Raw genomic sequence first — 15,848 nt, forward strand, 5'->3', positions numbered from 1 at the left:
GTCAATCTGGAATTTGAGTTCTTCCTTGTGGGCTGGAAAAGAACTTAATCTTCGGCTATATTAAATTTCTGAAGAAGACTTAGAAAACTCACTATTTCCAACAACTAATTGTTACATTATGTAGAGATCCTGAGCCATGCATCCATGCCCTGAATTTGGGCAACTCTCAAATTCAATTCAGCAAACATTTATACATTTATTGTGCCTTGATTATGTCCTCAGCATGCTGCTAGTTCCTGTGGAGGCAGAGCAGAAAAGTCATAGAGTTTCTTCTCAAGTGGTTTAGTGTCTAGGCAGAAAGATGAGTAGGTACCAAATATTACACAAATCAGCTGTAAAAAGTATTATTATTGGCCTACAAACAAGGGGAAATAAGAACAGAGAATTAATTCTACTAGAGATCAACAAAGGCTTCAGAAATAAGGTGATAATTGAGTTCAGCCAAGACAATCCAAAAATACTGAAGGTATTTTAGAATTTAATTTTAGAATTTACAATTAGAAATGAACAGCATTTGGAATGTTCTAGTCACCTCTCCTATGAGCCAACTGAACTTTGTGCCTCTTTCTACCTTGGTCTCATCTTTAGCCTGGTCAGCTAAGGGAAGGGTGGGCACAATGCAGATCCTCAGTGAGGATTGGTGTCAGTGTCCCCACCTCCATGCCAGGATCCTCGCTGATCCTGAATGAGTCCACACACATTCATACATCCCATTAAACCTGAGAACCAAAATTTCAGGTTTAAGATATTACAGACACACACACATATTTCCATGATGCACAAAGATGGACATACAACTCCCAATAGCAAAGGTGCAAAAGGAGACCAGAAAAATTAGCTGAGTTGAGAAACCTAATGGGCAAATATGATCTGAAATGTGCAAAAAGGGAAATCAAGAGAGTGAAAACATTGATCCTCGCTCCCTGCAAGACCAACCACCTTTTATCACTTCACAAGAGACACTGGCATTTGCTTTTTCTTTTAAATTTTAAATTTAAATCTTTTAAATTTTAGTGCTTTTATTACTTCTCTTTAGGTCTATTTTTGCTCCCAGAAAATTAGCATTTTATCCTTAAGTCTCTGACTCTCAATGTTACCCTCTTAAGTACAACTTCGTTATTTTATTTTCCAGTTATATCTGCCCCAATTCATAGTGGAAGGCATGAGGCAGTGGTATTCAATTCCTAAAAACACTATTTTGTTGTTACAGATATTGTAGAAAATACTTCTTTTCCGTTTAAGGCAGAGAGACACAGTGACAACCCTCAGATAAATTATGATTCATGTATCATACTTAAGAATTAAGGAAATCCATGAGGTAAGGTCAATAAAAAGTCTGCTTAATCCTGGCACAATCTAACCCCTTTCAACTTCGTGAGTGCTTCATGAAGCATTGGCTTCACTGCAGCTGGTTAGAAATGAAAATTCTGGGGCCCTGCCCTGGACTCCTGAATCAGAATCTGCATTTTGACAAGTCCCCCATGTTATTTGTGTGCACTTTAAAGTTTTAGAAGCATGAGTTAACCAATCACAGGGCTTCAAGGAAACTCAATGAAGAGAAATCATTGCATCCATCTTTAATTTAGGTTAGCTTTCCTCCCAAAAATCCATAGAGCCAAGTACTAATTATTTTCAATGTCTTACCTAAATTTACATTAAGATACATTCTTGGAACCTGGTGGCCTCTCTATTGTTTATTTTACATCCAATCCAGTGGTGCTATGTGTCCCCACCACCCCTGCCACAGCCACAGGAGAGCCACATGTGCAAGGTGGGGAGAAAGGAGGAGGCAATGATTTGAGTTAGAGAATTACGTGGAAGACTGACAAGAGCTTTTCCTTGTACGATGGGATTTCAAACTCTGCTGTCACCACATTGCTTTATTCTCAAAGGATTGTCTTAGGACAAAGCAATAGAGTCACTTTGAAAAGAAGATCCCCAAGCTCCTGACAAGCTTTTGTGTTTCACATCCGGAGTGAGTTATAATCATTAGGTGTTTCTTTGCTTGAGTTCTTTTCTATCCCACCATTGATCTTCTTCAAATTTGTCACCTCAAGAAGGAGTGGCTGAGTCCCAGGCACCCTGAAACATGCTTGCTGTAGGTCTCCCCTGCCAACTAGCCAACAGCCAAAGAAGATGCCACTGTCCCTTCCTAAACTTGAGTTTCACAAAAACAAGTGAATTATCCATTGCCTCAAATGGGAGCATCTCTCACTGTGACCCTGTTTGCATGGGAGTGAGCCCACTTAATGGATGTTGATGATGACACTGATGGTGACAGCAATGACAAGATTCCCTGCTGAAGCCATGACAGCATGGTGATATGTGGAAAAGGACAAGCTATTTCTACTCTAACTGATAGAGGATGATGGCATACCCAACCTGCATCCCAAACATCCTTCTTCACTAGGCACGTGCTCTTCAGAGTCTGGGCCTTGGACTCCACCTACACAGCGAGAGGAGTGAAAAACACAATCCACTTTAACTAAGCCAAGACACATTAATTGCTATGAAAATATGTGGGTGTGTCACTTATTTTCAAGCAATTCACAGAGCAATTATGAAACCCAAATCATCCGTGAAGACATATGTGTCACGCACATTTTTACCTCCTTCTATTAATTTAACAGATTGGGTCAGCTTGATTGGGTACAAATAGAACAAAGTTGAACTATAAGCCATGCAACTAGTTTTGAAGTCAACCTGGTAGATTTTATTCATTAAATAAGTCAGTTTTGCTTCTGGGAATATAGACTTGAGTACAAATGTTGAGGTTCTGTCTCTTTCCGTCAGTCTTCCTAAACACTTTTTTTAAAAAAAGTTCTAGATCCTATGCTACATTGGTAAACACTAAGAAGAAAAAGGAATGACTGTCTTAATTATTCTAGAAACCTCTTGGAGCTCTCTTCAGCATCAGACCAGGCATAATTCTTACAAGGAGCAGAAAAGGTCTGCTGCATTCTTACGTGGAAGAGAACAAAAACTGTAGGTTTTTCAATCTCCCTCTTCCCATATATGCCAAAGAATTGGAGAATAACAATAACGCATATGATTCACAGAACATTTTAATATTTCCAAGTAGTACAGGTGGGCTGATTCTCATTGGCTTCTCACAGCAACCATCTTGGTGCTATGCTCTCCCTTTCACAAATGAAGAAACCCAGGCATGGAGAAATTAAGTTAATTTTGCCCAGAATCTCATAACTAGTAATTGGGAAGGAGTAAATTGTCGACCAGGGCTTTTGATTTTAATCTAATTCCCTCCCACTACACCCTGCCCACAAACCCTGTACTCAAGATCACTTCCTATGTGACTAGCTGCATTCCTGTGTCCCTGGATTGTGTCTGGGGAAACCAGAGAAAAATTGTGTAGGGGAAGAGAGGGGTAGCTGTCACTGTCCGCACTTGACATATAGAATCACACAAAGTCATCCCAGATGCTGACATTAAAGTAACGAAGAGAATTCTAATCCCCGGGGCATCAGGAGTACAGCTCCTCATGCCAGCTCCTAGTACAAGGCAGTGGCCCCAGAGCAGCCTTACTTCGTCCACACTCTAACTTCTGGCAGGTGTGGTTGGTGGGCACTATGAGGTGGCCACCTATGCATTGCCTGCAGATATGTGACAAGGCTCACAGTTGTCTGGGCAGGGCAGGCAGGAGTGCCCCTCATAGGGTGCTGGCCCACTGGACAGCTCTCCAACTCTCTCCCTGGTACAGGTAGTGCTCCCAGCCATACTGTTCTGAACAGATGGAGGCCAACCAAAAGATGGAAAATGTACCTAATTAACCATGAAGCTAGTTTAATTCCGCTTATTTGATTTAAAAAAGATATAACTGAGTGCTTTGGCTCCTAGGGGACCAGGAGCATAAGAATGGATTTAATGAAAAGTACATATCTATATACTTGCAGTTGAATAGGGAATCATTTTCCAATATTTTATATATTGAGAGAACAGTGACTACTCTCTGGGCTGTCACTGCAAAAGCACGAACCACGCCCTGCGGATAACTCAAGTCAGAATGTGCATGACTTTCCCAATGGCTCCTTTCTGTGTCTGTGGAAGCTCGCAGACTTGGGGGCTGCAGAGATCCCATGAGAATAAACAAATGCTCACTGATACACATGTTTTTATGACAGAGAAATCTTTTAGACTGATTCTGAATTCTGTTGTCAAAATCACACGCTTCTATTAACTGTCTAAGGCCTGAATTTTGGTACAGCTGCCGATTCCGATGATGACAGCCTACTGAAGCAGCAGACCAAGCACACCCCTGTGACCCTTTACATGCATTCTGGAAAGTTCCTGAGCTTCTGTCAACATTGGACTCTACAAGAATCAGCAGTAGCCCCAGAGTGAGACTATGGGAATTTGCTCCTGGAGGGAATGGAAAATTCTAATCAATTACAAACTATCACAATTAGTGGAAAACGATTATAATCAGTTACATATATAGATCAGCGAGATGAACATAGATGCACCTAGAGGTCTCCTACCCCGCCCCCTCCTGGGGTTTTTGTTAGTGCTGTGTGTGTTTAGGGTACACGTCTTCTCTGAATCAGGTCTCTCAAGTGTCCCTGCCTCTGAAGAGCAGCTGATCTGTGTTGCCCAAAACAACTGGGGTTCAGTGTTCACTCATCACGTGATCTACCACATGAACATCCAGAACTGCTGATCTTCAAGATGCAAGGCTGCTGAGTCTGTGGGTAAAGATAGCACTAATCCCGTGTTGCAAGTGCAGAAACACAAAGTCAGTACAATATCAAATTGAACTGCATGAAATTGCCCACAGTTGACTGTCTCCTACTCATAAACTCAGCACTCTCCAATGGTATAACGTACCGTTTCTTATTTAATTAAAGCCCTAGTTCAAATAAGATTTAAAGAGCACATCCTTGGACTTTGCACTCTGAAGGAAGCTTCTGTTGGTGATTTCATGCCAGAAGTCTGCTGGTTCCCGTGGGACAGAGAAAATAAAGAGGGCTTCCATAGAGGTGGGGAACAGTGTCTGCTGTCTCCAAGTTTGACTTAGAACATCACCCTCTAAGGCAAGGAGAGTGTTGGGGGGATGCAATCACAACAACGTTTGGTGAATCTACAGCTAAAGGTCAGTGCTGTGGAGCACAAACCCCTGATCTGGTGGAACCTGGAATCTAGGAGCCCATGGAGGATCAACCTTCCAAATTGTGCTCTTCTCAGGCACTTTATGAAATCCTAGACAGCCTATTTCCACCAAGACTCATTCAGAAAAGATCCTGTCCTTCAGAGGGCAAACATCTCAGACGTCAGTGGGAAGATCTGAGGGAGAGCAGGGGGAGTCCTCCCCTCTCCTCCATCCAGCAGTTGCTGTGCCTCCCCCACCCCTCACATGACGTCAACTCAGGCTCCAGAGGCCAGGGGCAGCCTGGCCTAGAGCGAGCTCTAAATACCCATCTGATGAATGATTGAGTGAGTGAGTCAGTGAGTGAATTAATATTCGGCAATAATCATATTTTTCCAACATATCCAACTGGATCAACAATCTTAAAATAAAAATTAATGATGATGGCTTCAGATATCAGAGGAAATGTTCTCCAATCATGTTTTTATTGTTCAGCTGTGTCTTCATTATTTAACCCCTTTGGGTATTGTCATTTGGATTTGAAGGGCAGAGATTGGAAGGGTCTTAGTATCTAAAATACAAGGACCCTGCAAAAGGAGGCCCCTTAGATGCCTTGACCGTGGCCAGCTTTTCCCATGGGTTTGGTCCAGGATTACACCAAGACTTGCTCATATCTCCAATAGCCTGAGTAGTATGACAGCTTACTTAGTTTTAGCTGATAATTTGGGTACCCCATCAGTTTAAATACCATGCATAAGTTTTTGGCTATTTGCCCAGAGTCTCAGAATTTGAATTATTGTAATGATCTGCAGGAGAAGCTGGTTCAGGTAGAAGGGCTGATATTTTTGTTAGGTGCCAACCCTTCCATGTGAGAATATGAGATGAGAGTTAAAATGTAAGGAACTCCCAAAGAGGGTCAGATTGGCTTCATTTATACTGAAGAGTAATCAACTGTTTCCAGAGCATTTCTGGGCAGCTGGTTTTGTTAGGAGAGAAGGTGGACCGATGTGAAGGCATTGGATGTCTGCAGGAGGAAAGGAGGGATTAGGGAGGAAGGGAGGAGCTGAAAGGATTGCTGGAAGGGATGAAAGAAAGAAAGGCCCAGGGACTCTGAACAGAAACTCAATGATGTTTACTTCAGCGTTCTGCTTACTGTAGCTGTGGTGTGATTGGTAGAAATTAGCTCTGGGTCCAGGTTGGTAGAGGATAAATCTGCACGAGAATTTAGAGTGAATCTTCACCAACATAGCTGGGGATCAGCATTTCCGAAAGGATTCGGACCTGAATCTTAACAAAATGACAATTATTCAGAAAGGGAAAGTCCTACTGATGGGAGAGGCGTACGTGTGTGGATGGGACTCCCCAGCCAGAGGATCCAGCCTTCAGTTAAAGCCTGTTGATGTGGAACTCCATCATTCAGTCGTCTTCTTTAGCGCTGCCTGCTGTACGATAGCTGTGCTAACACGTGACCTAGGGACATCGTGATCTTAGGAGGAGAGAACCCTGCTAATCAGAGCTTCTCAGCGACATCCTCTCCAGGAAGCCTCCTCTGCTCACTACGGCTGAAAGCCATGTTTCCTCTCTGACCTGCGGTAGGATTCCCACCATCATTTGGTCTTTAATATTTTCTTGTTTTATAACATGAGGACACACCCCTCTGTCAGACTGTAAACTCCTTGAAGCAAGTTTCATGTTATCATTTATTGCATTTTCCACATCAACTGTTTATAGAACTCGTACATGGGAGCGGTACAATGAATTTTTTGAAGATAATGGATTAGACACATACTTGCAAACAGAAAGTACAGAAGAAGGGTCAAAGCATTTTTGTGTGGATTGTCCAAGTAGCTGTGGGATGCCTAGAGCATTTTAGACATTTGTTTAGCATTCAACCCACTCCTTAATTTTGTCCTATGCATGAAGATTGAGTGTGTTTTAAGTGTGAACACGATTTCACATGCCATCTTGTCTCTGCTCCCCTTTCTACAGACAAGGAGAGACTTAAAGAGCCAAAATGACTGGTTTGACATACATATACTTTGCTTACATGAGAAACACAAAAAAGTAATTTTAATTTTTCAAAGAAATGTATTATCTCCCATTTTTCTGCAAATACCTGATACACTCAATTTGTTCTTTGTTTTTCTGGGTTTTATTACAAGAAGAATAAAGACAAATAGTTCTCTTCCACCAGGAAAATCCATGATGACGGTGGTAACCGACAGCCTCAAGATCAGGCAGACAAATGGGGGTGGTGGAGACTGTGGAGAAATGGAAAGCAGTTGCCTCTGGTCTCCAGTCAAACATTTGGGGCATGTAGGCCTCATGTTGCCAGATCTTCCAAGTTTTCAGGAGAAACAAAAAACCCAAGTTTTTATATGAAATTTCCCAATTTGTAAATTTGGTTCAAATTTTAGAATTATTGTGCAGTTCAAATAAAATGTGAGTCTGTCCCACATAAAGGCAAAGTGGGGGACATGCGTATGAAGGGATGCTGGAGAGGAGTCAAGGGTCAAACCACAGAGAACATTTGACATCATGGAATATAATCCAATGGCAGCAGAAACTTTTAGAGTTGTTAAAACTGGGACAGAAAAGGTCATATTTGTGTTTTGAGATGATCACTTTGTTCCCACAGGGCTCTGACAACTTCTAAATGGTGTAGCTTAGGCCAGAGGAGACGCTGACACAGCCTCTATTATGATATTTCTCCTAAAGACTGAATGTGTCTGCCTTAATTCCCTAGCTTTTCACTTTCACCTCAACCAATCTTAGCTTTACTGTCCACCTCGTGTCTGCATCATGTTTGCCTGCCCTTTCTTTCTCCTTCTCTGGAAAGACAGCTCTTAGCTTCCCTCTCATCTCCTAAGGGGACGCGAGTCTGTGTCCACAATAATGTGAACCTGTGTCCTGACAACAGGCAGAAATGTCAAGGTTGTACACACTCTCTAATGAACAGCTGTCTAATCTCAACCCCTCGTCCCCAGAGATGAAGCTCTAAGTCAAACCAAATAAGCTTCAGCGGGAGAACAGGTTTGAACAAGGAAGGACGAGCGAGCACCAGACTCCCTCACCTGCTCCACGGGAGGAGCAGTTGGAAGGCTTGTTTCCTCGCATCCTTGGCAGGTGTAGTGGCGTGGATGGCATGGGCTCTTAATTTCAAATTTGCCTGAGGGACAGTTCAAAACGCAGTGGGTATCATCAAAAATCCTAGGGGAAAGTGGACTTTTTGAGTTTGTAAGGGTGACTTTCTGGAATGGCCTTAAGTATAAACACGTGGTGTTCGTGTTTTGCTGCGCAGACTTGGTTTCATTGTTCCAGGATCAAGGTGAGTGCCTGGGACTGACCATCCCAGAACATGTGGACTCTTAGTCACGTGTCCATCCTTGGCCCAAGACTTGGACCCACCAGCAGGCCTGCCAGAACCGGCTGGGGATGCAGTCCTGACTCTGGTTCCAGAGGAACTAACCGGTGCCTGCGGGGACTGAGCCCATACTGTAGGCCGCAGCCACACCCAGCGACAGGCAGATAGAGGCCTGTGGCCTTCCAAGACACTGAGTGCGCTTTTGAATCCAGGGGCCTTGGAGAATATTCTTCCTTTACTTATCAGCAAGCCTGCGCTTTGCAAGGGAAGTATCAACTCCAAGGGCTCTCGAAGGGCAGAAGGAAGCAGCATCGTGCAGCTTAGGCGCAACTTATAAAGCTGGCATGTGCATTGGCACGTAATCAATAAACTCTGGTTTTGTGGGTCATTTCTGCGAGCGTTTCCTGATGTGTAGGGTACCACGGTCTCTCTTTTCTGACCACGTTTACAATCACCTACAAGGGCACCACCAATGAGTTTCAGCATGTGGGCTCCTAAAACCTTTGGTTTTATACACATACAATACATATCCTGATGTCATTGTCAATATTGTCATCGTTTGGCTTCCCTTTTCCCTTGCAAAGTAATCCCAAGAGCAAATGTGATTAAATAAATAGTGTCCAAGAATTTTGCTCAGAAAAATACCAACTGTTTCACAAGTGCAAGAGTCAGATAGGTAATGCAAATAGACAGATGAGCTGGGGGGCTGCATCCCTGGAGTTCCTAATTCAGTAGGTCCTGGGGGAAGAGAGCTGGTAATTTGTAGTTTTGACAGGTTCCTGGGTGATGCTCACACTGCTGGTCCAGAGAACACAAGTTGAGATCCGCTGCTCAATCTTCTGTGCACTGAGAGTCTGGATTACTGTGGCATTCCCTAAATGATTCCCGAGTGATGCGGCTGGTGCCAAATTGGTGTCTTCCTTAGGGTAGTAGTTACTCTATTAGTAGCAGGGTTAACTGAGCACTTAGCACCCACATGACCCCGAGGGCATATGCTGCTGTCCAGGCCAGGAGAGCTGAGGCCTGCAGACAAAGGCAGGGCTTCCTTCTCTCTCTCCCTCCTCTTTCCACTCAGGCCAGACATCACACAGAAGGCTGGGTGTGGGCTTTGAGCAGCTTGGTACTGGGGTGCCCCTGGCCTGTCCTAACCTTACTTTTTCCATAGCTAGAGCCAGCCCGAACCTGGGGAGAGGCATCTCAGTCCCAGGTCTGGAGGAAGTGGGGTGGGGAAGGCGTCCTGGAGAGTGTGCTGCTTGCAGTCTTCCATCTCCTTCCCTCCTGAAAGTCTGTCATTTTCACCTGCTGGAGACAGAATGGGGTTAAAGCCAACAACATAAGACAGAAGAGCACGGCATTCATGGAATCTCAGGCCCTCAGGTTCTGGTCACCACACCCAGCACCACTGGAGGGAACAATCCTTTCGGCCCCTGCAGAGCCTGGAGTCCCTGCCCTGACAGACACGCCCATCTGGCTGTCCTTCAAGACAGATCCCTGCGCTGGGTCGGATAATGAGGACACTGTGTGTCCAGCCCGGACTTTTAGCTGATGGCGCTAAGCCCGACGGGGAAAGTCCTGGCCCCACCCTGGTTCTGCTTCTTGAGCTAGATTTTTCAAGGAATAACTTGGAGATGGCTAATTAAAACAATAAAAATAAAACAAAAATCTCCCTTTAAGTAAAACTGCATAAAAGTTTTCTGAGGTTTTTAAACAAGAGAGCTACCCCGGGTCACTGAAGCAGAAGGTGCAGACTTAACCACTGTGCCACCAGGCCAGCGCCCTGGGGGAGATATTTTGTTCTTCTGCCTGAGTCTTATTTGGTTTCCTGTCACAGTTGAGTGGCTGTGCCCTGCCAGGTTCCTTTTCAGGTTCTAGAGAGACTTCCCCTGGATCATCCATTAGGCCTTTTATTTTTTATTTTGGGGCTTTACTATGGTAGTAATCACAGTGCTTCTCAGACAGCTTTGTCCTAACCACTGCTGACTCTCTCACACGCAGCCCGCTGAGCTGCCGAAGTCACACGGCACGGCACTGGACTGGTATTTCTCTCCTAGTTATTGGTTTTTCAATTCTATAGGGTAAAGGAAAATCATGACTTTCCGGACAGTGAAAAAAAGATTAAAATTAGTCCAAACTATCTTGAAAGTCAGACAACAAAAGTTCGGGTCTCAGTTCTGAACTGATTCTCTGTGTTACCTTGGGCAAGTTCATTAACTCTTGGCAATACTAGTTTCTTCCTTGGGAAAATGAGGGCATGAAAGTAGCTGATCTCCTGTTACCATTGACCCTAGAATAATGTACGTCTATATAGAACCTTGTATATCATTAGGCTATTATTTAAATTATTGTATAATCCTTAAACATTCAGTTTTGTAGAGAGTGAAAGAGAGAAGATAGCTCAGAAAAAAGTAGTTTGCTAGGAATATCCAGGTCTTAAGATGTTGACCATAACTGAGCTATATAGAAATAATTTAGATCTGAAAATTTCTTTTTTACATATTGTTATTTTTACAAGAAAAAATTATAATAAGAGGATTCTGGGGATTCTGGACAGCTGCTCCTGACACCTAAAGTTTCTCAACTGCTTTCTACATTTGAAATTCTGCAAACAAAAGTAGTCATTTGTGTTGGAATAAGTTCTTGATCACCTTGAGGTTCCCTTTGGTGTGTGAAGATTGAGGAGGTGCCCATTTCGCTGTCTTGAATAAGAGACAGAGAGCTTTAGGCAGAAGAATGGCATCTGCAGAACTTTGGGCACTAACTTAGGTTTAGGGTTGATGTTGGTTGGAATGCTTCAGTTTGTGGTCTCAGCGTCAGACATCATCAGCTCCTGGGGCCTGATTTGCTCCAGCCTGAAGTTTGGGCTTGAGCATCCTTGCAGGTGACCGCCTGCCCCCTTGTGGCCAATTGTAGACTTGATCATTGTGCATTGTCCCCTAGGTGCACAGGCCACCCTAGGCTGAGCCTGGGCGGAGAAGCAACATGTGGCAGGCATTTCCAGGCTTCTGGAGTCCAAGCAGAATTCTGTGGGTTCTGTTAATTATTTATAGAGTCTTCTATTGATCATCAAATGTTTGCGTTGCATCCCAGCCCCAAAGGAGAGTCAGCAATCCTCTCATTCTTTCAGAGCGCTCTCCTGCTGAGGGGCTGGCAGAAATGGGAAAGGTTAAGTGCTTGGAATGTCCGATCTTGATTCTGCTCCTAAATCAATTCTCGCCTCAGGTAAGCCCCAGGTTCTTCCTGGGTCTGCAGATTAAACTGTTCATCCTTGGGAAGATAGACTCGCCCCTCTGTCCTCCACTAACAGAGTGTTTTACCCCGGGTTACCACATGTCTGTTACTGCTTATCACAGCGTCCATCTGTGGTAGATACTATTTTTATCCTCATTTTATAGATTTACTGAGGTTCAGAGACATTAAGTAGCTAGTTGAAAGTCACTCAGGTGATACACGGTAGAACTGAGACCCAAATCAAGTAACTTGACTCACCCACAAACCCTTCTGCCCTGTGTCTGTGAAATGAAGTAAAAACACCTCCTCTACTACACACAAAGCAGATGCAAGATCAAAGGAGAAGATAATGCAACTGAAAGCATTTTGTACTGAAAACGATCTACCCAGATGTGGGTTGACATTTTTAAAAATTACCATTATTACTATCATTATGCATGCTGCTGAGATTATTGCCAATGGCAGGCCAAAATTTTCTATTTCCTAAATGGAAGAGAAGAGCGGCTTTGTGGAGAGACATATCCAGATTGATTTAAGGGTTATTTGCAGCTGTTAATTAATGATGCTCTCTAATCTTCTCATTTTCCCATTTACTGCACAATTTCAAATGCAGCTTTGAGATCCCATTTGTGGGAAATGAATTTGTCTGTGAATTCAATATATAAATGAAAAGGTGGCTTTGGACCATTGAGGGACAACAGCTAGACCAGAGTGATAAAGTGTTGAGACTTTGGTCTGCAGTTAGGTAAATGGGAAGGTTAATTTAAATTAAAGGGAGAAGAAAAGGTGTTCAGTGACCCTCTCCAAGGGATAAAGAGAACTTCATGTTGTGTCCTGTGTTGGTGAGACTTGAGTTACTCGGAATGACTGGGTCTCCCGAAGGCATATCCTCATCTGTATTTTACAATGTAAGTGCAGTATTTTCATCCTGAAAAATAGTAACACTCATGGTAGAAACCAAGCAAACAAAAAGCAATGTATCCTTTTCTCAAAGCCAATATTGGGTTTTAGGGAAGCGTACTTTAACAAAACCCAGCTATACATTATAAGGGACCATGTTGGATGCAAATATGTAATCCTCTGGTTTAGGCAGCGCACATTCACCACTCATTTCCCACGCACTGCTCTCATAAATCGTCCCTTCAACAGGGTAAATCCAGAAAGAGACCCGGGGTTGACCAGCAAGTCTGTGGAGGGCATGATCCTGCTTGAAATGCTATAGAATCAATGGCGCAGGCATGAGGACCCATCGGTAAGCATCTCACTAGAGAGTCTGAAAACGTGTCCCTGTGGCTTCAGGGGTGCCCGCCTTGCTGCCCTGGCAAAGGAAGGCTGTGCTGGAAACCACCGTGGTTTCCTCTGTGAGATATAAATCGCTGACATTCACCTCTTTGTCTTCACAGTTGGGACACGTGACTCATAAGTTCAATATTTACATTTTGGTCCCTGTGTTTTATGGGTAAATGAGTGCCTTACATAGCTGAATTTTATTCATTGTCTACTTGTATTGTATATTCGGGATATGTAGTGACTAGAGGTTGAAAAATCACACATTGAGTTTCTCCCCCAGTACACACAAATAAACGCACACAATTTTTACTCGATTTGAAATAACCTATAAAATTTAAATTCAAATTAGTTCAAGCATGTATTGAAGGAGAAATTAAGTCACAAGAAGAAAAGTTGAATGGGGCATGTAAAAGGGAGGGCGGATGAATTCTGCCCATTTCTCGTGGATGGTGTTGGTCCTGATGGTAGACAACTTGGATGGGGGTTCAGTGTGTAACAATTTGGCTTTATAAACTACCTTCTGATTCTTGAACACTTACCTCTCTAAGTCCTGCCTAGCTAGTGTGTCTGAGGATGGGAAAGGAAGCATTCAATCTAGTGGACCACAGCCATGGGTCACTCAACGACGGGGATATGTTCTGAGATGGATCATTAGGCAAATTTTTCATCATGCAAAGATTATAGTGTGTGCTTACACAAATCTAGATCACATAGCCTACTACATACCTCGGCCATGTGGTACTAATATTTTGGGGCTAACATTGTACATGTGGTCCATTGTTGACTGAAATGTTGTGTGGGTCATGACTGTAATTGTATGTGTTCTATTTTTATATGACTGGCAGTGTGGTAATTTGTTTACACCAGCGTCACCACAAACACAGGAGTAATGTGTTGCACCATGATGTTATGACGGCTATGATGTCGCTAGGTGATAGGAACTTTTCAGCTGAATTAAAATCTTATGGGACCACCATTGTATATGAGGTTTGTTGTCGACCTAAACATGGTTATGCGGCTCACGACTGTGCCTTAAACCGGTAGACAGGGCAATTTCAGATTATCCACACTCAGATTCTCCTGGTCTATATTGAAGAACATCATGAAACACATTGTTTGTACTGTAAGAAGTTGTTGCAGTTGTTGTAAATTGCATTACATCATGGATGTCCTCTTTATGAAGACTCTTAGGATAAATTAATTTGTTCTGAGCATCAGGAACAGTTGTGTTTCTCCTGGGAAATTAAAAAAATAAACCTTAAGACACTGAGAATTGTGTCCATAAAATTTTTACTATAGCATTAACTAATAGAAAGCTTGGAGCTAAATTTGAAGCTTATATAGCAAATATATGACTTTATGGTATATATTTTTTAGTGTTGTGTATTTCTGACGCTGTATGTTTCTATTTTTTTTCTCATTTGCAATAGTTGTAAGGATTAGGATTGGCTATGAGGAGTGGAAAACCCAAAATACCAGTGGCTTAAACAGGATAGAGGCTTCATTTTCTCTCAGGTAAAATTCTAGGTAGGTGGTCCCAGTTTGGAATGGCAGCTCCATGGTCATCAGGAACCCAGACTTCTAATGTGTTACTCTGCCATCCTCAACACACAGCTTCCAGCTCATGGTACAAGATGGCTGCTTGAGCTCTCACCATCATGTCTGCATCCAGTCAGCAGGAAGAATAATAGGAGAGAAAAGGGCCCAACCAAGCCTCACTTTGAAAATTACTTCCTAGAAGTTGCACACACAACATCCATTTGCATCCCATTGACCAGGCCTTAGTCACATGACTATACCTAGCTATAAGCATGACTCAGAAATGTGGGCAGCTATGTATTTTAGCTAAAAATGAGGAGTCTTAATACTGTAGAGGAAGGGGAGATGGGCCATTCGGAAACAAGTAGCAGGCTGTGGTACCTCTATTTGTAATTTAGATTATTTTATGGATCTTTGTGAGCTATTTTAAATTCTGTCCATACTGGGGGAGGGGTGATGATAAGTAAATGAAGGAATAAATAAGTTTATATTCTTCGAAGGAGGCTGGCTCTTGTTATTGATTCTGTTTAACACGAGTCTGAATATCAGAACGGGCTCTGAGGCCATGGAGGTCTTAACCGTTCCCACCTTGGGATGCTCAGAGGTGGTCCTGGTGAGCTCGAGCTCTGCATCTCTGAAGCCTGAGGAACAACATACACTCGCCGGGGCGGAGGCTGTGAGGGCGGATCCACTTTCCTTGATTTGAAGTGAATTTTCTATCAACACAACATCTTAACACTGCTTCTCTCTGCCAATCAGTTGGGGATTACATAAATTTTTGATAAAGAGGGGAAAATCATTATTATTCACTGAATGCAATTTGCTGGGAGACAAATCTCTTTCAAAGAATGTGGCTCTTGAGGTGCCATGGGGACGGAAGGATGTGACAAAAAGACCGGGAATAGTGAGAAGGCTGGGAGGTACTGGCTAGAACGGTTTGTCAGGAGACTTTATAGTTCTATAGCTCCACTGGAGCTGTACTTTCAAACTTCAGTTTGCCCAGGACCTTAGGGACGTGGTTAAAACTGCAGTGACCTGGGCCCCACCCCCAAGATTCTGATTCCATAGCTCAGGGAACAGCATTTTGACAGATACTGGACTAGAGGATGCTGATTGCCTAAAGAGAAACATTTAGAAATGGAGTTAGGGGCCCAGGCCTGTGGCTGAGTGGTTAAGCTCACGTACTCCCCTTTGGAGGTCCAGCGTTTCGCTGGTTCGGATCCTGGACGCCGACAAAGCACCATTCATCAGGCCATGCTGAGGCGGCGTCCCACATAGCACAAGTAGAAGGACCTGCAACTAGAATATACAACTGTGTACTGAGAG

The sequence above is a fragment of the Equus przewalskii genome, chromosome 22, assembly GCF_037783145.1.
Source record: "Equus przewalskii isolate Varuska chromosome 22, EquPr2, whole genome shotgun sequence".
NCBI lineage: Eukaryota > Metazoa > Chordata > Mammalia > Perissodactyla > Equidae > Equus > Equus przewalskii.